General features: G+C 38.7%; 1 long non-coding RNA gene across 1 annotated transcript in view; it reads right to left on the bottom strand.

Annotated features, from left to right (window-relative positions):
- Positions 1-2,239: 2,239 nt before the first annotated feature.
- LOC113987766 overlaps positions 2,240-23,057 on the bottom strand; it is a 61,530-nt gene continuing 40,712 nt past the window's right edge. The window contains exons 5-9 of the long non-coding RNA XR_005563618.1: positions 20,856-20,943; positions 14,837-14,899; positions 14,279-14,368; positions 9,801-9,910; positions 2,240-6,051 (exon numbers count right to left, since the gene is read on the bottom strand). This is a non-coding gene — a long non-coding RNA (uncharacterized LOC113987766). The remainder of the gene's footprint in view (positions 6,052-9,800; positions 9,911-14,278; positions 14,369-14,836; positions 14,900-20,855; positions 20,944-23,057) is intronic.

Below are 23,057 nucleotides of genomic sequence, written 5' to 3'. Positions count from 1 at the left end.
CTAGGGTTCGCAAAAGAAGATTAAGGAAGGCTCTATCCACATTTATTACAGGCACACTGGTGGCTAATGAGGCCAATACGAGATAGACATAACTACTTGCAAAAGGCACAGCAGGTAGACTCCTTAGGTGGTATATTCCGCAAGACACGGTTCTTTCTGTGTTGTCTTTTCTCCTCGAGAGTGATCCTGCGTGTGTTCTCAAAGGAGACAGCTGCGTTATAGATGGTGTGTCTCCAGGCCTCCCGATTGGAGGCCAGAGTAGACCAGTTATGATGAACAATATGGCCAAGGCTGAGATGTTGTTTCAGGGAGTCCTTGTGTCTTTTCTTTGGGGCTCCTCTCTTGCGGTAGCCGGTGGCAAGTTCACCACAAAGCAAGATCTTAGGGAGGCGGTGGTCCTTCATCCTTGAGACGTGCCCTGCCCAACGCAGCTGTGTTCTCACCAACACGGCCTCAATACTTGTGACTGCTGCTTGTTCAAGAACAGATGTATTGGTCACATAATCTGACCAGTGGATGTTTAGGATTGTACGGAGGCAGCGTTGATGGAAGCATTCTAGGAGACGCAGGTAGTGGCGGTAGATGACCCATGATTCGGAACCACATAAGAGAGTAGTCAGCACTGTGGCTCTGTAAACACTGATCTTGGTACTTTTCTTCAAGTGTTTATTAGGCCATACTCTTTAATGGAGTTTCCCGAAACAAATGGAAAGAACCTGTGGAGATCCTTCAATGTCTTCACTTACTATAGAAGACTCTTCAATACCTGGCTTAGACTAGAAGAGTACATTTTATGTGCTGAAGGCAAGTGAGGTAAATCTCATTTTTTCAAACTCTTCTGGGGATTTCAGTCAATTTTCAGTCAATAAATTCACTCTCTTTCAATAGATTTTATTATACATATTCATATTAATTCAGAAAACGCAGATATATTTAAATAGCAACGTTAAGGACTCCTTGGAATTAACAATAAAATTCTCTTGTGATCCTCATAGAATAAAATTTTGAATAATGATACTTCCAAGGTAATCTGCACATCTCTGAAAATAGTTTTTGATAGTCTGAAAACTGAAGACAGATTTTTTTTCCCCTAAAAGGTTTAATGACTCATTCCCTTACTCCTTTTGCTTCAGGCTTTTATCAGTATGGATATTAAACTACTTCACAAACTGTGGGAAGTGTTAAGTTGCAAATGTACTCTCCTGTTGTACAGACTTACTTGGATAGTGGTTAAAAGGATTGATGCTGCTACTAACCTAAGTGTCCTGACATATTCTCTTGTCAAAATCTATTCCATCCTTCTCTTTTATATTATTTTTTCCTTTTTTTCTGTTATAATATATTGATTTTTCTCACCTGCAGAACTTCCCATTCAACCTTGGAAATTTTTGCAATATAAAGAAATTAACTCTCTAGTCAGTACAAGACAGCAGTCCCATCATTAATTTGTTAGATTTCTGAACCGGTACCTTTGTGCATTCTCCCCAGATGACATTCACTCTATTGAAGATGTCACGTGTAAACATCCACAAGCAACTTCATTATTATTTTTTAAATCTTTCTTTAGAATGTTCCTTCACCAATCTGCCCATAGAAATGAAGACTTTAGTTACAGGCTTTCTCACAGCTAGGTGTGGCTCCTCATATTATCCGTATCTCCTGTCTGTCTTCTACAAAGAGACAGCAAGCTTTGGGGGCATTGCCTTGTTTTCATTCAAAACACTTACAGCTCTAGAACCCTGGCATTTTTATAGTAATAAACATCTTGATTAATACACAGAGCTTGATACTTTTGTTACATGCAAAAACCAGAACACGTAAACTCTATTTGATTTCTATACTTTTTCTTTGAGTTTCTGCCTGCATTTACATGAGAAAACTAACCAGAACAGATATATTAGAATAAATAATACTTACTTTCCATATTTAACTTTCCACTCTTCAAATAAGACTAGAAATAACTAAGCACCTGTTGTAATTTCTCAGTGTTCACCATATTTACTAAATAATCCATATATTTATAATTTACATTGTTTAATACAGCTTTAGACTCGTGGTATTTTCTAGCTTTGAACTTTACATGTGCACAGTCTCATAACTGAGTATTTTATCCCCATGTCTTCTAGTATGGCTTGTGAAAGAGAGGTGGAGGTGGATATAATTTTTATATATACTATATAAATATATATTTACAATATTTATTATTATAATTAACATAATACTTATGTTTTAGGTGGAAATAGAGGAAAGTGGTCTGTGTATCTAAAACCAAAGTCTGTCATTGTACAACCATTTATTTTAAACTGGGAGATTATACAAGCTATATTCATTCAGATTCAGCCTATGTAAATCATGGCTTTGCAATCACTTAGGAGTTGTATGGCATTAATCTACAGTGACAATGTTCAACAGAGTCTAGAAAGTTGTTTGATTTCACACTCTGTAAATGACAGTTCTTGATTTCCTGTAAGATTTTGGATCACAGACAAAACGTTTTTTCAGTAACTGCGTATTGGCTGGACAGCTACAGATGAAATGCATAACTGTTGTGGTTGGGTGATATGATCAACATTCATCACAAACTAATAATGGTGATTTTGAACATCTTAATTTGAGATCACACAACTCTGTGTAGTGTGAAATAAGATGTCTGGGTGATTGCAAAGATTTTGACTCGTCTGTGTGCTGATAGCCTGCAGAAGATTTTAATATTCTGAAGTCACACCAGATGGGCAATCTGCTGCAGTATATACCTTGGCTCAGTTTTAAAAACTGCAAGGGTTTGATATCTGATGTCACCTCAAGGGAAAAATAATAAACAGCTGCAGTAACATTTTTTAATCTCTCTACTCTTGATTTACCTAGGCTTTGACTGATGCAATACTCAGCTTAGGATAACTGTACAAAGGCAGAGTTTCTACAATACCAAGGCATAAAAATGCATGAGGGGATCAGAAATGGAACTGGAAAAAAATGAGTAACTATTATTTAACTGTTCTATGCCTGCCTTCTAATCCTATGTGCAAAAACTTAACTTGTTGCAAAATAGGTTTAGAAAAGCATACAGATATAAGAAAAAGTGGCAGAGAAAAATGTAAAAGACTACAGGTAAAATTTTGATTAATTTTTATAGCTACAAGAAATGTAGTCAGTTTTCTGGATCAATGGAGTTATTTATTCTGGGAGTGAGTAGATAGCAATACCAGCACTCCCCTACTTCAAGGTTTTGTTGGATAAATTCTTTTGTAGAATATTCCATGGAAACAACCTGAGTCAATGGTAATTCTGTAGCTCTTGATTGCAGTCCTCATAATTGGACTTTTGTCCATTTTGGTACTGGACAACTCATAGCTTCAGGTATTTCATGCTGTTGTTCATCTCTTTCATTGTGCACAAAAAAGACTTATAATTTACAGTTTATCAGCTGGGTAATCTGACCAGTAGGCTATTCAATGAATATGACATAGAGGATGTATTCAAGTTTTCGAACTGACCTGTAAATTCAGATTGGGGTTTTTTGTTTGCTTCTTTTTGGTTTTGAGGTTTTGTTTTGTTTTTAATCAGTTGCTTCAGACTATAGCAAATATGTCATGTTAAAAGAGAGAGAGAAATGTGAAGAATTAGGAGCTGTTGTAATAGATAGCTCAGTTTGAATTAGGGAGCCAAAGGAGGAACTACAATAGTGTCTGTTCTGTTATGCAGAAACATTTGGAACTTGTCACTGAATAAATAAGATCCCATCTAAGTGCTTTTCCCTACCATGGCTGTTGAACACAAGTATTATGAGTAAATGGTAGAGGAAATAATCTGAGTTGAAAACTAGGATGTAGTAAAAGATGTAAAAAGGATGTAACTAAGATGTAAAAGATCACTAGAACTTTAACCTGGATTCTGAAAGAAAAATAAAAGATTTAAGGAACATTTATATTTGCCATCTAAGCACTGAATGAGGAGGAAGACCATCAGAACATCCTTTACTTCCAACTATATCTGTTTATGTCACTTGTTAAGCTTCATAGCTTTTAATTATCTCAAGCTAAATGTTTAAGTAACTTCATCATGTCAATATACTGTGAAGCCTGACTCGGGATGGGTCCTTCTACTCAAATGTGTTATGCATTTTTAAAAAAAATATGAAAATATTTAAGAGTCTGTGAGTGATGCAGAAACCAAATGTATAATGCCAGGAAAGAAGAGACATCTGAGAAAAGTCCTGATGGAAAATGGAAAACTAAAGTACACAGCTGAAGATTCCGAATTAATACATAAAAGCATGACGTAGCTATTTGCCTGAGAACTGAATTTAGGAGGGCCAAAATAGGCTTAAGGAGCCTACAGTGCTCTGAAACTACTGACTTGAAGGACTAAAAAGATGATAGGCATATGGTAGAGAAACACATGGGTTGAAATTTCAATACAGACCTGTTCATGCTCTGGTAACCAGGACATTACCAACATGCTAAGTAAAAACCAAAATTGACCCCACTACTCTGCAGAAGTTACAAGTGATGACAGTGTATGTACATCACAGAAAAAGATTGTGCCAGTCCCATCACTAGTCCCAGTTAGTCCATCAGTACAGCAATATATATAATTCCCTAGAGTAATGGGTCATTCATTTTGTCCTTTTCACTTTTCTAGAGAGTTGTGCTATATCGAAACCTGACACTGGGACAAGCTGGGAATTGCTGGAGAGCCACTTTGTAGTTCTAGGCTATTTAATATACACTGTTAAGTGTATAGTTAAGAGACTAAGGTCCTAACATTTTTCAGTCAGGACAAGGTGCCGAGAGAGCCTTATATCACTGGAAATTTTCAGGAAAAGTTCTCTCGCCTTCTATCCCTGTCATTAAAAAACTTGTTGGTTTGACTTTTCTTCTTTAAGAATCCTAGAAAACAAGATAGAAGGAAGAAGAAAAATTACATGGGACTCTACTCCAGCACATTATAGGACAACTTGTACTTGGCTTGCCACAAACAAAAGCCAGATAGGTGGAATGATTTGTTTTGAAAGTGTGATTTACTGAAATATGCTGCTTCTGTTTGAAAGGCCACAGATAAACCGATTACACTAATTCTCAAGAAGATTGCTTCATATTGTTTAAGTCAAAGACAACATATTCAAAGTGGATTATGATAGACATGGCTGACTTATGCCTGAGTCTCGCTCAAGAACAAGTGATGTCGTGCACTGCTCACCTTCGAGGTACTGGTTAGCGAACAAAACCCTTCCCAGAAAAAAGGGTCTAAATGTCTCCATTTCTAAGAGAGGTTGTATTTTTTCATTGAGATGCATAGTACAGTACTGTGCAGTGATTTAAAGTAATTTTGGTGTTTTGTAGCTGAATGTCATTCCCTTTAAATGAGATACTGGCAGTTAGATGACTTTGATTGCTGCCAGCTGTCAATACCCCTGAGGAAAGCAGAGATACTTCTATGATGGAAGCTGAACAAGAAGTCTGATGATCAAACACATCACAAGTTTTGTCAGAGGATTACCGAATTAAATAAAATAGATGTGTGTTTACACTCTTAAAGTCATAAACAAGCTGTCTGTGAGTTTCCTTTTTTTTTCTAACAGATAACACTTCATACTCCAGTATGTTAAGAGTTTTTTGTAGCCTCTGTTTTTGCATTATGGAATACGTCTCCAGATAGAGACAAAAAGAGCTAGACCAACCATTTTCCTCTTGTCCAAATGTCTGTCTATTTTCCTTGCATAAGTACCATTTACACAGATAAGAGTAAAAGTGATTTACTTATTACTGCTACTTATTGGAGTAAATGGATATATGGGCTAAAATTTCAAAACTAGACACTCAAAACTTGAAATATGCAGTTGATTCATTAATCCAATGCCTCCTGTGCAGTACAAGTCAGGTATTGCTGTTGCACACAGTCATTTACATTCTGTTAGTTTCTATATGTGTAATTTATAAATACACACTAGATTATGCCTAATATTGAAAAATGTAGTCCATATGTTTTGTGAGTCCTCTTCTGTTTCTTCTCATTCCACCTGCTTGCTCATAGTCTTCAACACAAAATTAGCTGAAAGCAATAAAAGGGGAAGTGAAGACAAGCAATACAGTTTAAAAAGTCTAAAAACTAGGTTTAAAAAGTTTAAATCTGTCTTTACATCTATACATTATCAAGTAGCTGAGAATATAAAGTGTTTCTTTGGATTGGTATGGTCTCCTTTAAGGCCTTCAATGTTAGCGAAATGACACATTTTAAAAGTGTGTGGAGCTGATTAATGTTGGACATAGATGTATAATCTTAATAGAGATACGTACTGGGAGGACATATCCAACCTTAACAATCTTAATAATGAAACAAATAATATCTAATTATCTTACATGGTAAGGGAATGTGAAATTTCTATATATTTTATTCCTCAAAGGAAAAAAAATATATCTTTTTTCTTGACAAAGGGCTAGATTTACTAGAAATTATCATAAGTCAATACGGAAATATATCTGAGTATTGCATGAACACCAAGGTGTCTAAAGTCTGCAAAAATTCTTTATAAAACTTACTGTACCTTCTGGGGCACCAACCACTGCAAAGTTTTTTTTCCAAGTTTAGTAAAAGCTTCTGAGAGACTTTTAATGACAGGTAGTAGTCGTTATGTAGCAGCCACAGTAGGGAGTCCTGTAGTGTTATACATCTCATTTGTCAATTGTCTTTCTACTTGGAGAGGGATACTAGCTAAGCAGGGAGGCGAATCACCAAGGTGCCCTGTCCTTTCATGAGGCAATTCTTAAATCTCTTTTGAGAGACAGAAAAGTCCTAGATAATTGACAAACTGAAAAACAGAGACCAAACTGAAAAGTCAGCCAACAGCAGTCATATGAGAAGGGAAATAGAGAAGGGTTAAGAGGCAGGTGCATCAGGCGTGTATCTGAAGGGACAGTGTCAAGAGAATGGAGCCAGGCTCCTCTCAGTGGCTAGGCGAGAGGACAAGAGGCAACAGGCAGAAACTGGAATACAAAAAGTTCCACCTGAATAGGAGGAAAAACTTCTTTGCAGTGCAGGTGACCATGCACTGGAACAGATTGCCCAGAGACATTGTGGAGTTTGCCTCGCTGGAGATATTCAAAAGCTGTCTGGACAGAATCCTGAGTAACATGCTCTAAGGGACCCTGCCTGAGCAGGAAGTATGAACTGGATGACCTCCAGTGGTCCCTTCCAACCATTGCCATTCTGTTAATTTATGATTCTCTTATTCTGTGGTTCTGTGTGAGTATCTCATATTCTTCAGAGGTGGGTGGTCTGTGTGTTTTTCTCAGTGATCCTGACTTAGGGTTAGCTATGTGCACAGGCCAAGGCAATCTAGACTAAGAACTGAAGTTCTTCGAAGTTTTGCAGTATGTGAAGGTTATGAATACATTACTGGAATGGGATTTAGGCTCCAGTTCACTTTTTACTCAGATACAGATCCTTGGTGACTCTGAAAAAGCAAGTGGAGGCTGTAAAAAACAGTCAGGAAGGCTGTGTTTACACCTTTCTAGTGTGGTTCATTTTAATATCATTCCCAGCTTTCTAGATAAGGGAACAACTGAAATGTACTGTGTCTGTTGTCCCCAAATGCGCATTCCATTTCTGTGGGTGCTCAGTGGTAGATGAGGGGTTGGTATACACGTCAAGTCTAGCTCTGATAGCCAGCGAATGCTTGGACTAGGGAAGGCTTCTTACTCTTAAGTGTAGCTGATTAAGTGCCTCTAATAAGTAATGACTTGTAACATAAATTGCTTTCTGAACATCATAAATGTTGATTCTCTTTTGCTGCTGAGATGACCTGCTAATATGGGCACCTGACTGAGGCTGGGTAAAAGGAATTCCGTCCTTCTCTTTTGTGCTTTGAACCTCTCAGGTGAGGTGCCTTTTTTAATCTTCCCTATTCCTTCCTTTTGCTTTGAAGGGAGCTTTTATTCGGTATCTTCATCAAGATATTCTCTATCTTCTTTTTTTTTTTTTTTCTGGCCTTATGACTCAAATGTCTGACAACCTCAAAACTCGAGCGTGCTGATCTTTAGAACAGCACTATGAAGTGGGCAGGCTCACTGCCTGCTGAAGAAAAGGAGAAAAGGAACTGAGGACTAAAGTAGCTCAAATGACTTCTCAGCAGCCACACACTAAATCTGTGTATGAGCAAAACCTCCAGTTCTAAATGCCATACCTGCCCCAAACCATGTGTGTTGCGCATATGTAGTCACTGGCAAACTCCAAGCTGAACCCATCAGGGAGTAGGAGACGCTGGGTCCAGCCAGGGATATCAGGTGGGCAGAGGGTCTATGCTGGTATTTGAGGGAACCCACGAGTGTGGGGTGCTGGTGGGACAAGTGTGTGAGTGCTGTGTGTGTGCAGTAAGCATCCAGCAGGATCAGCCAGTGAGTCGGGAGCTTGTGGGATGAGTAAGGGGGCCAGGATCCAGGAAGGGGTGCAGGGTGAGCAGAGGGGCTGTGCCAGTGCTCAGGGGATCTATAAATGTGTGTGTGCTTGTGTACAGCTAAGGAAGCGTGTGTTAGATGAATGGACAGTGAGGAGGATTGAGAACTGGCTGATTGGTAGGTCTCAGAGGGTAGCGATCAGAGACACAGAGTCTAGTTGGAGGCATGTAGCTTAGCATTGTGCCTTGGGGTTCAGTATTGGGTTCAGCCTTGTTCAACTTATTCATCAAAGACCTGGATGAAGGGACAGCAAGTTTGTAGATGATACAGGACTGGGAGGAGTGGCTGACACACCAAAAGATTTTGCTGCCATTCAGTGAGACCTGGACAGGCTGGAGAGTTGGGCAGAGAGGAACCTAATGAAGCTCAACAAAGAAAAATGCAGGGTCCTGCACTTCGGGAAGAATAACCCCAGGCTGGGGGCCAACCTGCTGGAAAGCAGCTCTGTGGAGACGGACCTGGGAGTCCTGGTGGACAACAAACTGTCCATGAGCCAGCAGTGTGTCCTTGTGGCCAGGAAGGCCAATGGTATCCTGGGGTGCATTAGGACAAGCATTGCCAGCAGGTCGAGGGAGGTGATCCTGCCCATCTGCTAAGCACTAGTGAGGCTGCATCTGGAATGCTGTGTCCAGTTCTGGGCTCCTTCAGTTCAAGAAAAACTGGAGAGGGTCCAGTGGAGGGCTATGAAGATGATAGGGACTTGAGCACCTCTCTATGAGAAAAGGCTGAGAGAGCTGGGCCTATTTAGCCTGGCAAATAGATAACTGAGGGGGATCTTACCAATGTATATAAATATCTTAAGGGAGGGTATAAAGATGACAGAGCCAAGCTCTTTTTGGTGTTTCCCAGCAACAGGGCAAGGAGCAATAGGCCAAAACTGAAACACAGGAAGTTCCATCTGAATATGAGGAAAAACTGCTTTACTGTGATGGTGACAGAGCACTGGAACATGCTGCCCAGAGAGGTTGTGGAGTCTCCTTCCCCAGAGATATTCAAAAACAGCCTGGACACAATCCTGTGCAACCTGCTGTAAGGTGAACCTGCTTTAGTACGGGGGTTGGATTAGATGATCTCCAGATATCGCTTCCAACCCCAACAATTCTGTGATTCTGTGAACTTGAGCAGTGCAGTGTGTGTGCTGCACTAATGACCTTCTACCTCTGCCAGCCCAAGAGGAGAAGGGGATGTGTCTGTGTGTGCCTGTGTCTGATGTGAGTCCTGAGTGTGGGGCCTGTTGGGGCAATGCCTTATCTGTGGCTGCTTGTGTGAACAGCTGTGTTCGTGTCATCTGTGTACGTGTGTGTCCACGTGTCTGTGTGTCTGTGTGTTTCTGGGATACATACTTACCTTTTCCACAAAGGGAAAAGCATCAGCCATGTCCATCAGTCTGAATAGAGGCCCCACATCCCTGGGCACCGGGCTGGGCTCCAGTGGCCAGACAGAAGGAATTCGCAGGCCTGGAACAGCTAGAGCTGGTGAACACTTGTAGCAGCTTAACATTATGCCATTGTAACACCATTATCTGGTTACTTCCCAAAACTAATTTTTTTTTTCTCTTCCACTGTCCTTTAAAGTTACAAAGATATTATGCTTATAAAGACATGCAGCACAGTGATTAAGAGCAATATTTTCAGTGACTATTTCTTTTAGGTTCCTCCACTTAAAATGAAAAAAGGTTCACCATAAATTATTTTCAGTGGATTTGAATCTTGTCATAATGTTGTAGTTAATAAAGCTGGAGCCCTTCTAGGGCATATGAGGCCCTTAGTGCCCTGTAAATAAGGAATTCAAAAAAATGAGGGATGAAAAATTGTTTGACATTTTTGAAAATTTGACTTCTGATGTGGTTAATATCACACAGCAGATGTAACAGGCCACAGCTCATTGCCTGAGGTGAGCTAACTGAGCAGAAACCACAAGGAGAGATTATACCCACAGAAACAGTTTATTACAAGAGAGCTGAAGGGCATTGGCTGTGAATAAGCGAGAGAAATTTATGCTATAGTTTAACCATCACTTTAAACTCCTGAAGCTGACAAAAGAGGCATTTCAGCCTTCCCCAGATTACTTTTACTGATGCTGTGCCCACACAAACAGTTGTGCTGGACAAAGGGAGGTGATGGCAGAGGAGCAAGCAAAATAAATATTCCATTTTTAACTTGGAACAAGGTTTTCTGCCTAGTTTACCACCTGCAAACACAAACTTTTATGTTGGCACAAGTGAGGAGTTAATATAAGGATGGGAATGAATGGCTGAGCAAGGGAACCATAATGAATCTCTTTATTTAGCTGGTCTATGCTGCATAAAAATGACTGCAGAATTATGGCATTGTAATTGCTTTGTGAATAAGTAGGAAAATAGATTTCCTCATAGTTCATAGCATAATTCAGATTGGAAGGTTACCTAGTCCCAAATCCTGATAAGAACAGAGCACTTCAGCAGTAGTTGAAGTGGCTCAGGGCCTTCCTTAGTTGGGTTTTGAATGTTTCCATGGTGGAGATGGCACAATCCATTTGGACAGGATGTTTCAGTTCTTAACCCGTCTTTGGAAATAATTTTTTCCTTATGTCCTATTGGAGTTTATTTTGACAACATATCTCATCTAGGGAAGCCCTGACCTGATCACTGTATTTCAAATGTAGTCTCCATAGTGCTGAATAAAGAGAAATAATTGACTTTCTTGATCTGCTGGCTAAGCTTTTGCTAATGCAGCCCAGTATGTGGTTAACCTTTGTCACAACAGGGTACATTGCTGACTCACATTAAACTTATGGGCCATCAAGATAACTTCCCCGCTAGTCCTTTTCAACAAAGCTCTTTTCTAGCCCTGCCTGTCCTGTTGCATGGAGTTTTCTTGCTAGTGGCCTTGCAGACCACTAGCATGTGATTGTGTGGGATGAAATAACAGAGTGATTCAAAAAACTTGGAAAGAAGCCCACATTGAAACTATTTCTTAGAGTGGTGTCCTAGTCTTTTTGGGTCCTCAGAAATCTGCATTTTTTTTCTTTCCATATCTCCCTCGGTTTACTAAGGTTAACCTTACCCCTCTTGCTTTCTACACATCTATGATCTTCCTCTTTGGAAGTTAAAAGTAAACATAGAAACAGCAAAACTTCTAAAAATTGAGACTATTTATGAGAAAGGAAAAGGATAAGAAGGCACAAACATGATGCTTAGCTTTGCAGTTATTAGGACTCTGGCACAGATAGTAGATTGCATAAACAATCGAAACAGAGACTATGTAACTAGCATATGTTACTAACATTAGAATAGTGTTGCCAGTGTCAGATAAAGCTCTTTTAAAAGTACGTTTTGTTCCCTTTGTAATGATTTTGCTTTTGAAATTACTCTGTATGAAACTCTTTAGTCGTTACAAGTGTGACTATCCCTGCACTGTTCAAATGCCTTCATTTTATTTCTTATCAGGAACAGCACTCCAAACACTCGTCTCAGTGTTCATATCAAAGCAGACAAGATCCAGACCTCTGAAGGACTGAGTTGCTTTATGCATTTTTGTTCATCACAGAGAACAAACACCATACTTTCAAGAGCGTGAGGTGTATTTGTAGCGCCTTGCCCATTGCAAGGAAATTTTTCTACTCTTGATATTCTCCTTTGCTCATTCTTTCCTCTATTGTCATAACTGAATTCATAAAACAGTTCTTTATATATTTTGTTTTATAAATGGAACATTCTTCAGGAACAGAGCAAGAATGTGCGCACAGAAATCACTCAAGAGTCGCCTCTATTGGAAAAATGCCTCTTACTTTCAATAGTGAAAAACATGAATTTATTGTTTGCTCACCTTAAAAATACCATTTCACCGAGCAAAGTAATTTAGGAGTAATTTGTTTCATATTCTTTTACTTCTATAATAATTTAAAGACACACCTAATTAAGGTATCATTTTAAGTGGGAAGAAAATGTGATTTTTAAGGTTCAAGAGTGAAGTTTAGATTCAGGTGGTGCTCTTTATTCTACAATACAGTAGCTCTGACAAAAACATGTATTGTATTCCTTTTTTCAAGTTCTTGCATCAGGTTAAGAGTTTATTTTGCTATTATATCCATCTCGAACATGCTAGGAAACTACTTTCTCATTATACCCATCCCAAACAGCAGCAGATTATTAGACCTGAATTTGACAGGGTGAGATTGAACTGTACCAGTTTGAGAAATGGTAACAGTTAGAATATTTTGTGTGTTTGGGATTATTTGTCTGTGAAGACCTCCCACACACTTTGTTCCCAGTTTTTCTTTCCAGTTATATAGAATAATACATGAAAAATAATACATGCAAAATTTTTCAGAATAAGTATAACCTATTTCATGAATAATTCATTTCTGTCTTGTACGACTTCATTATGTCATGTATAACTAGCACTTTGTACTGTCAGGCTGAAAAGCTACAAAAAGTGTTTAACCGTGCAGCATAAATTCATAACTTGTAATTTGAAAAGTGACATGATATTGCACGAGTCCTAGCATTTTTCAAATGTGCTTTCCCAGATACCTTATTTAAGATGCAAAAAATACAAGACTTAGAGTTATTTTTTTCTACTCATAGAGGTCTGCTTTTATAGCAACAAATCATATATTTCATAATCTTCACTGTCCGAACAGCTGTCATAAAGGAATTATTTTCAGCTATTGGTCTTAATTGTACAAGATAGCTAAACCATAGCTAAATATTTCATCAGTTATGTCAGGTTAGAGAATATAATATTATACCCATCTTCTAAGTGAGGAAACTCCGGCACTACTTACAAACTAATGACTGTTGTTCCCTAATTGCCTAAAGAAACAGCAACACAGCTGTGAGTTTGCTGTGGTTTGAAGCCCCAAAAATGACATGTCCTGTCTGGTACCTGCACATTTGGTTAGTTGGTTGGTTGTTCCAGTGGGAAGAAGATGAAGATTTGAGACTGTATTTGCAGCTACAACTATTTGCTTATGTTGGTATTAATATTCTTTCATGCAGTTTCATAGGTGCTGACCACAGAATGTGTTTCTGGAGAAAATTTTCCTAGAACGATGGTAAGTTGCATATGGGTGGGTTTGCCTTGGGATGCCCTCCTGCAGAAAAGGAAAGCAAGCAAGCTGACCTTCCTCTTCTTTCATCTCAAACTATACAAATGAGTTACAAGGTCTGACCTTCAATACTATAATGTAGTCATAGAATCGTAGAATTGTTTAAATTGTAAAAGATCTTTAAGATCAAGTCTCACCATTAACTCAGTACTGCCAAGTCCACCAGTAAACCATGTCCCTAAGCATCTATATGTCTTTTAAAGAAAGACCTCCAGGGATGGGAACTCAACCCCTTCCCAGGGATTTATACTCCCAGCAGAATCCCCAGAGATTTAATGACAGAAGGCTTTCTTTCTCATACAAATAGCAGAAAGGAAAAAAAAAGTCACTAAAAAGAAGGATAAGAGTCTCTGTACTTAGTTTTAGACACCAAAATTAGGTGCCTGAAATTTCCCTTTAGAGGTGTTTTGAAGGCCACACTTTTCTCTGTTGAATAGAGAGGGAAACAGAGCTTATTTTGATATTGCTTCATTCCAAGTTTAAGTTTGTGACAGGTGCAAAGTAAATCTCATACTTCTTTGGGGTTTTTTCATAGTGTGAAATATACATTTCTAAAATTACTATTCATGGGTACTAACAGTTATTCCTCTGCACTGTTTAGAAACAGCTGCATTCAGGGTCAACAACTTCATTACCTAGTCATAAATTCAGTTAGGAGTTGTGTGTACAGATCCTCACTGACTTGCTAGTGTGTCCAATAAGGAACAGAATCAGGATTAATTGTTAAGTCTTACCATTCTAGTGTCCTTCAGTCTCAGTGCTACAAGCAGGCTTAAAAAAACCTTCCTGCTTTTGTTTTAATTGCTTCATTTTTCCATCACAATCTGGAAGACAGAAGAATCATAGTGATTGATATGGATTTCTTTTTCTGGTAAATAAGATTTGTTTTGCATTTTAAACTGTTGAACAAGGTCTTTTTCTTTCAAATACATATTTTTGCCTTTAAGCATACCATTATATATATATCTCACGAATGCAGAGAAAAGATCACTACACAGAAATGGGACATGAATGACATTTTGCTATCATGTATCATCATGGTTTTAAAAATAATATGTTTGTTCAGATTTCTCTCTTCACAAACTGTGATCCAAGAGCAAGGCGACCTCATAGCAACCAACAATTACAGGCAAAACATCTCAGAAACAGTCTTTAAAGGATAAAGCCTCAGGCAAGTTCTGTTTCCTGTAATGTTAGACGAAAAGTTAATACAAAGTGAGTCTTCAAATGAACAGAAACTAATTTTATACTTGGCAGTAGCTGAGGAAGAGCTTCTTTCTTCTTTAACTTACTTTGTTTTGCTTTTCCTCTTCACACAGAGAGATTCTGTAGTTTTTCATACTTCTTCATCAAACCTTTAAGGCAGAAGAGTCTAGATAAGACAAGTGATTCATTGAGCCAGACTTCCCAGGTGAAAAGTGTATGTTAAAATTACCTATGAAGAATGCAGATAGGAATTTTATATTCGCCTATTCCCTACAACAGCCTGGCATGTGAGATTATGCGGACATGCAAATTTTCTTACTAAATTCCATTTTCACAGTCTTTGAACCAGCAGTAATGCTGGGAATGCAACTACTGTTCTTCTCCATTCAGTATGCAGGTCACTATAAAATTGCTGGTTCAGAACCTCCTCATCTGGCCTGCTATCACCTTTTCATGTCAAAAAAAGTTGCTAAAGACATCAGTTCTAAACCCAAAGAGGACAAATAGATGACTCTGCCATCATCTCTTTGTGGAGGGGTTCGCTCGATGTTTCCTTGGAACACCTGACCTTGCAATGTCATTGCAACAAATTAATTCTGGCCTATAGGTAACTTATTTGTGTAGAAGTTGGCAGAAATTGGATGATTTATCAATCTTGTCCCTCATTTGCAATTGTAAATAGAGTATTGAATAGGCAAGTTCTATTTTCATCATACAAATTGACTGTCTGGTACAGAATTATTCAAATACTAATCCTAATTTGCACCCTGTGCAATACTATTCAAGTCAAAGGGTAAAGCTGGGGGTTTGACCTCACACAGCAATTGACCCATTTATTTTTCATTGTGTTCTGTTTGATGCTTTATTTATTAGAGAGTGAAGACTGCACACAGCCTGCAATTGTAATCCCTCAGATGAAGAAGAAAATTTGAAGTCCTTTTCTGAGGCAGTTATGCAGCTGAGTACTGTGATCTTCATTGCTGAGCTGTGGTTGTCACCAATTAATTAATCTTACTTCTAGTCCAAGTTTTAAAACAATGTAAACTTCACGTGGTCAACACAGATCTTCCTCCGCCTTCCTCCTGCTGTGTTGCTAGAAGGTTCTCTAGCATTAAGGATGTAGTTGCATAAAAGGAAGAGTTTGGAACTGACTACTCTTTTTTTTTTCTTCAGAAAATGTATTTAACTTGTTATTGACTTTTCTATCACCTTGGCTATCCTCCCTCAGAGACACCCAGATTCATTATTTACTTGACAAGTTTTCAAACAAGCACCTTGTGTTTTCTCTCATATTCTCCCCTCATCTAGGGATATCTTCTGCATAACACTTGCAAATTCATCTCAGTAACATTCCTTAATTCCTTCAAAGACTTATTTCTTTTACTGTGAAGTCTAAACATTTGTGAAAATCATTGGGCAACTTGTATTTTAGAACCTTACTGGTTTGGTTCGTGAACACTGTTCCAATAGTTTCAAAGTTTTGATACAACAAACTACCCATATCATAAAATCATAAAATGGTTTGGGTTGGAAGGGACCTTAAAGATTGTCTGGTTTCAACCCACCAACCATGGGCAGGGATCCTACCCACTACGTCAGCTGGGTCAGAGTCCCATCAACCTGGCTTTGAACACTTCCAGGGATGGGGCATCCACAACTTCTCTGGGCAGCCTGTTCCAGTGCCTCACTACTCTCTGAGTAAAGAATTCCCTCGTAACATCTAAACTAAATCTCTCCTCTTTTGGTTTAAAACCATTTCCCCCTTGTCCTATCACTGCCTTCCCATGTAAAAAGTTGCTCTTCAGCATTTTTTATAAGCCCTTTCAAGTACTGAAAAGCTGCAATGAGGTCTTCCCAGAGTCTTGTCCTCTCCAGACTGAACAACCCCAACTCACTCAGCCTGTCTTCATAGGAGGTCCTTCACAGTTCTCCTCTGGTCCCACTCCTACAGGTCTTTGCTCTGCTGAGGACCCCAGACTTGCACACAGTACTCTGGGTGGGGTTTCATGAGGGTAGAGTAGCAGGGCAGAATCACCTCCCTTGACCACACTTCTTTTGATGCAGCCCACGATATGATTGGCTGTCTGGGCTACGAGTGCACATTGCCAGCTCATGTCCAGCTTTTCATCCACCAGAAAACAATGTCTCTTTTTTTAAAGCTTTAATTGACATTTTCCTCTGGATTTTTTTTGGTTTAATATTTTCATTGGTGCCTTTCCCAGTATGATAATCTGTGACTCCCTATAATAATAATGAATTAGGAAAACACAATACCACATAGCTGCTTTTTTATAATGTAAACATGACTGTAATGTAAATATGTTCTGTTTATATGATTTTTACATGCAAGAAAAAGTTACAAAATTAATTGGTGGATTTTATGTATAGTTCAAAGATTAATCCTTACCCCAACAGCTAAATACAAGTCAATAAGATGAGGGGAGACATAGAAGCAAAATTATGAAGGTGAAGTCCGACACCTTCATTCCGTTTTTTTCTTTTCCTTACTTTATCTGCTCACTCTTACAGCCTGTCCTCTAAAATGGTGTCCAGCTCCCTCACTTTCTTTCCCTCTGTCTCCATTATGGATTTTGATTTGAACTGTAATATACATGGACTCACTGTCATGAAGCAAATAAATGGAATGCTATAGAGCACTTGCCTACACACTTCACAGCTTTTCTTGTTCATGAATTTGTATCTTAAATTTATTGTTTTAATATCTTAAAAGTCCAACAGCTTATTAACTGCTCTGACACTCAGAATACACTTTTTTTGATCATGTGCCACTCATTCTAATGGCTTTGTTTTTTGAAGGACTACTAAATCTTATAAGCAGAGGTTTAATTTCCTCCTCTGAAAGGAAAGGAAAAAAATGACTAAAGTACTTGATGGTGGTTGTATAGCAATGAGGTATTCATCTCTATTTCTGTCTATTGAGATGCTTTTCAGTCTAATAATTGGGAATTGATCATTGTAAAAATCTATATTACAGCAACAAAAATGACATATGCATTGCACTGATAGGATTTTAATATTGAAATCAATTTTTCATAATAATATTGTATGGGGATGCATGAACTTTTCACACTTAAAATGTATTTTGAGAGCTTCAAGAATACTTAGTATTTCTAATTATTTCATGCAGATTTCTATTTCCCCACTTGAATTGTTTAGCTAATAAGTACTGGAATTTTAAAATTACATTCTCTCACATTTTTTTCGTTATTATGATGAGAATTTTATCTTCTTTGGGCATTTATATTTCCATAGGTAATAAGCATAGTCAGTTGTTTCAAATCTCCTGGTTCTGAACTGGTTTCTGCAGTTTTTCATACTGTAAAATTAATTACAAAAGTTCAGTAGTAGAACAGTTGATGAGAATCAGGTGTTGGGTGAGGGGTAGAATGGAGAAATTCAAAATGTGGAGAATTAGTTGAAGGAGGAAGAACCTGAAGAGGGATCTGAGCCACAGAGATTGAAAAGCTGTTTCCTGTAGTCTGCGTATTAAAGTGTTTCAGGTTCAGCAGGAGAACATGGCAAAGTGAGCTTTGTGGTAAGGTGGTCTCCATCAGATGAAGCTCTTACCTTTGACACACTAGGGTCCATTTCCACCAGAACTTGACAACTAGGAAAAACTTTCTGTCTTAATTTTCTCCTGCAATAAGTGTAGTAACAAACAGGCTAGCACCAGCCCTGGCAAAGCATCACACTAGAAGGGAGCATACACATGAAGAAAAGTAAAGGTCTACAATATACCTCTCAGGGGAGGCAAAGGCATCCTTACCAGCTGTGAAAGCGTTAGAGGGGATGCTGCTCTCCACAGGATAGAACACATGTGGTCCCTACATGGTTCCAAACTGACTCTTGCCAAATGATTCCAGATCTCTGGAATCAGTTTGGAGCATCTGCTGCTCTTCAATTTGTGTGAACCAAAGCTGTGTTTCTATCTCAGTCAGCTAGAAGTGTTGAAAAAAGAAGATAAATTCAACCTTACCCTAAAGTTTGATGCTCAAGAAAAAGAGGTGACCCAACAAGTAGGGTATTTTGAGGAGCAGATTCTGAATCTATCTGGGACAGGCCTTGCATTTTTAGTCTCACTTCCATTGTTTTTATATCTGTCCTATTAGATACCATGGATCATGCAGGAAATGGGGGTTGGGAGACTGATTCTCTCCTTTACACTTAAGCAGAGGTTCTTGTCATGTATGCTGGTGTCATTCGGTACTGGGTATTCATGGTGGGGGGCTGGCAGTGGGGGCTGCAGGGCAGCCACTGCAAGAAGTGTTTATGGCTGCCCCATGCTGGACACAGCATCTTGGGGAAATGATATTTTGAAAAGGGCCAAACACTGCAAATGCAGTGGGGACTGAGGAGAAAATGTGAAAGAAACAGTCCTGAAGACACCAAAGTGAGAGAAGGAGGAAAGGAGGAGGTGCCCCAGGGCAGAAGCAGAGATTCTCCTGCAGCCCCTGGAGGAGACCATGGTGGGGCATAGGAAAAGTGTGAGGAGGAAGGAGTGAAACAGTGGAGTTCTTATGGACTGGCTCCAACTCCCACTCCCCATCCCTCTGCATCATTCATGGGGGAGGAGGGAGAGGAGCTGGGAATGAAGGAGTGCTGTGGATCCTGGGAAATAGACAGGGCTGGGAGAAGGGCAGGTGGTTTTAGTTTTGTTTTACTTTCTTACCATCCTATTCAATTGTCAATAAATTTATTTTCCACAAGTCAAGTCTGTTTTGCCCATGACAGTAGGTCGGGAGCATCTCATCTCAACCCATAAGCTTTTTCATCATATTTCCTCCCCTGTCCAGCTGAGGAGGGGGCTGAGTGAGTGAGCAGTTGGGTGAGATTTTGCCTGTTAACCACTACTGAACCACCACACCTACAACACAGGATGATACATGGTCTCTAGTTCTGTCACTGACTGACTATCCATAACTTATTCCTCTGTCTGAAAGAGATTTAAAGATACTTCCCTTGGAGTAGCACCATAGGCTTAAGTATCTAGTGTCTATAAAATGGTACCTCCTTGTTACTCTTCATAATTATGCAGTGAGTAAATAGTATATAGTGAGTGTAATAGGCAGTGAGTTGAATGTATATTTGTTAAACAATCAGCAATATCACAAATACAGATTTAAGGAGGAAAATATCTCAAGTAAAAATGTGCCAGGATGTGCCCCTTGGTTAATGTCTTTTATTTGACTATTGACAAAATGATTAGCTGCTTAAGAGCAGTATGATTATTTTATTAATAAGAATTAATATCAGATATTGATAATAATTAATGATGCCATTGCAATTCAGATGACCCAACTTCCTTTTTAATATTCAACTTAGCCATTTTTCCCAAGGCATTTTAAGACACTCACAAGATTAATTGTATTTAGGTGCAATTGCTATTTGTTCTGACTAGTAATAGCCTATTGACTTTCTGAGACAATGGCATAAGATCAATGAGGATTTGGAGAAGATGAGTAAAGTAAGTCCACAAACACTGATGTCTTGTATGATGTACTATGTGAACCCAATGCATCTGCACAATTGATAGATTTCTTTTTTCTTTCTTTCTTTTTCACTCTGAGGCTTAATTCCCCTGAGGTAAAATTCCTCCAAGTTTAAATTCTTCTGGAAAAAAAATAAATTAAAAAATTAAAGGGTATAATTTCAAATTTACTTAATTTTTATATATTTTTCTGAAAGATGTCTCAAAATATCTCAGTACAAAAATTTAAGTAACAAATACTTGATTTTTTTTAATTTACTGACTTTTCAATATAAGTGTTTGGTAAGTTTGCAGAGGGTATTACATATTGTCTAATGGTTCTATGAATAGTGCTGCAGTTTCTGTGTCTCCTGTAAATTCCTGTTCAGCAACTGAAAATCTTTTTTCTCTCAGATACATAGAAAATCTCCTGGTTTCCACTGACAGCAAGTTATTCAGCAGCTCTGCTTACGTTCTAAAAGTTGTTAACTGCTTGGACCCAAAGAGATCTGCAAAAGAGAGCTGAGAAGCAAGCCAACCAGAGATCTGAGTGGCTTTTGTAGGTTCTGTCATCTAGTTAGCTAAGGTCTGATGGCAGTCTAGGTAAGTGGTTATACCTGAAAGTATAGTTTTCATGGTTTTATTGGAAATTGCTGACTAGAAGAATGTGCTTTATGTAAATAACTCCTCTGTTCTCCAGAAAACCTGTGGGGAAAAAAAAAAGGAAAGCTGAGCTTTCAGATCTGTTTGTCAAATGCTTCTCATAATTTGATAGAAGTACATAGTCACATTATTTGTACATCAAGTATTTATTTACTTATAAGATTATGGGGATTTTGCATATGAAAAATGCCCATATATTCCTATAGGCCCATTCACATCATTACAGTTATTTATGTGAACTTTTTATAGAACTGGGGCCTTGTGATCTCATCCGTATACAGAACAGTCACAGATTCCACCCTGAAGGGCTTTCAGGTGAATGAGTATGTGACAAAGGAAAATGTCATCATATGTGTTTTCCGTGACACGCTGCATTAACCCTATTTCACAAGGAACCGCTGCCCTTGTCATCTATACAGTTGAACCCTTGTTGAACTATACAGTTTTAGTGTGCTGTATGTAAAAGTACATGCCTTAATGACCTACTGAGTTTGCTAGTCTAACTTTGGACATTGGCACTAATACCAGCAGCATTAAGAAAAGTATCATTAAGAGTGTCTTTATTTCAAACCTGCCTTTACTTTTCTGTTCAAATACCTGAAAATTCCTTCATTTACTATCTGAGGTTTAAACCAAAGCGCAAGAAATTACTAAGAGCACATTGTTTCTTGTGTGATACCTTTTTTGGCAGTATCTGTCTTTAGTTTCACTGAAGTTCTGTGACAAAGAATAGAAAATATTCCTTTACTTGGGATTCTTTGTCTTTCCACCATCCCTTGCCCCTTATACTTTTAAGAAATGGTATCGTGTCCTCCTTCAGCGTGAAGACATATTGCCTATTAGCTGTGACTCTAATGAAGGTTTTCGACCCTGACTACAGGAAAGTGATACTGCTGACAGAATGTAGCCTACAATTTTGTGAGTCCTGATGGGAAGAAGCTTTCCGGTATTTCTCTCCATCTTTATACAAGATCAGTTTCATTTGAAAAGCTATCATGTTTCCCTATAGTAGTGCAAATTAGTCAACTGTTTCACTACATAGGTGTGGTTTTGGATATGTAAAAACAGTACATCTGAGGGGGACATGATGTTGGGGAGCCTGTAAAAGCAGTATAGTGAAGGCACATGAAACATGAATGTCAATGATAGGGAATAGCAGGGTGCTAAGAAGGCAGTGGTTAAAGTTGGGGAGATAGCATGAAAAGAAAATGCAGAAACAGCCCATGGTTCATTACTGTCACAGTTCCACTTCTAAGGTTTCTCCAGAAATACTCCTAGCACCCACGCATTTCTTCTGTGTCATCTGCTTGTACAACTTATCCCTCCCCACTGCTTTTCTGTTTCCCTGGTCACAGCCCTACAGAATTCCTTGTTCTACCACCTGCAGCTCCCTGGCAAAATTTCTCTTCCTATCTCAACCTGTGAATCATTTTCCAGAATGTGCCTCTCAGCACCAGGTAAGAGGTATGAGGGGTGCTGGAACATAGTCTGAATGAAAAAACAGGGAAATGGAGCGCATAGAGCTCTCCTATCTACTCCAAAGGAATTGCTAATTTAAAGCAGTGAAGCTGTGTTAGCAAGTCACTTGCCCTCATCTTGTTTTGAGCTAGCTTATGAGCTAGCTGCTCTGTTTTATCTAGTTTTCTAGCAAGTCACTTGCCCTCATCTTGTTTTGAGCTAGCTTATGAGCTAGCTGCTCTGTTTTATCTAGTTTTCTAGCAAGTCACTTGCCCTCATCTTGTTTTGAGCTAGCTTATGAGCTGCTGCACTGTTTTATCAGGGCATACCCTGTCTAATCCCTCAACTGGGCAGAGGGACAGTCTCAGTGTGTTGTACACACACTGTGCAATAGCCATGATTGCATAGTTCTGGTATTATTAAGTGGTCCTTCCTTATGTTAGCTAAGTGAACAGATGCAATAACAAACTGTTTGAATTTGTATAGATCTCTCCTAGGCGTAAAAAGTATTTCTTTAACAGATATGTCTGTTAACAAAAGGGCTCAAACCTATTTGGTATTTGGCATGTAGAGAAATAAAAGCAAAGGCAAAAGGGAAACATGAAATTTTGTCTGAAGCAAAGTCATCCCCTTAGTCACCTGTAATTATGCACCTAGCAAATATTTCAAGCAATAATAGGCTGAGGTCTGAGAGGTGT

Source organism: Pipra filicauda, unplaced genomic scaffold (assembly GCF_003945595.2).
Source record: "Pipra filicauda isolate LSUMZ 115617 unplaced genomic scaffold, ASM394559v2 scaffold22_size4397567_pilon, whole genome shotgun sequence".
Taxonomy (NCBI): Eukaryota; Metazoa; Chordata; class Aves; order Passeriformes; family Pipridae; genus Pipra; species Pipra filicauda.
This window is presented reverse-complemented; position numbering and strand designations above follow the sequence as displayed.